At 41.0% G+C, this 324-nt stretch overlaps 1 protein-coding gene across 1 annotated transcript in view; it reads right to left on the bottom strand.

The window, feature by feature from the left end:
- The window catches only part of CSUI_001231 (retrotransposon ty3-gypsy subclass), a gene marked incomplete at both ends in the record, with an annotated part of 2904 nt that overhangs the window by 2134 nt on the left and 446 nt on the right, over positions 1-324 (bottom strand). The window lies entirely within an intron of this gene.

Raw genomic sequence — 324 nt, forward strand, 5'->3', positions numbered from 1 at the left:
GGGTCCGGGGATATCTTCCCTTGCTGAATAATATATCCAAGATATTTCACTCTTTGAGTTACAAATTCACATTTGTTGAGTCCCACGTATAATTGTTGATCTTTAATTCGTTGTAGGACAGTTCGTAGATGACACAGATGTTCCGCCTTCGTTTCGGAGTATACCAATACATCATCTAAATATACCACCACGAATTCGTCTAATTCATTTATGAACACGTTTTGCATAAGTCGTTGAAAGGTAGAAGGCGCCCCGGCTAAGCCGAAGGGCATAACTCGAAACTGAAAGGTTCCATACCTGCATTTGAACGCTGTTTTCCATTGG

The sequence above is a fragment of the Cystoisospora suis genome (genome assembly GCF_002600585.1).
Source record: "Cystoisospora suis strain Wien I chromosome Unknown contig_488, whole genome shotgun sequence".
In the NCBI taxonomy this organism is placed as follows: Eukaryota; Apicomplexa; class Conoidasida; order Eucoccidiorida; family Sarcocystidae; genus Cystoisospora; species Cystoisospora suis.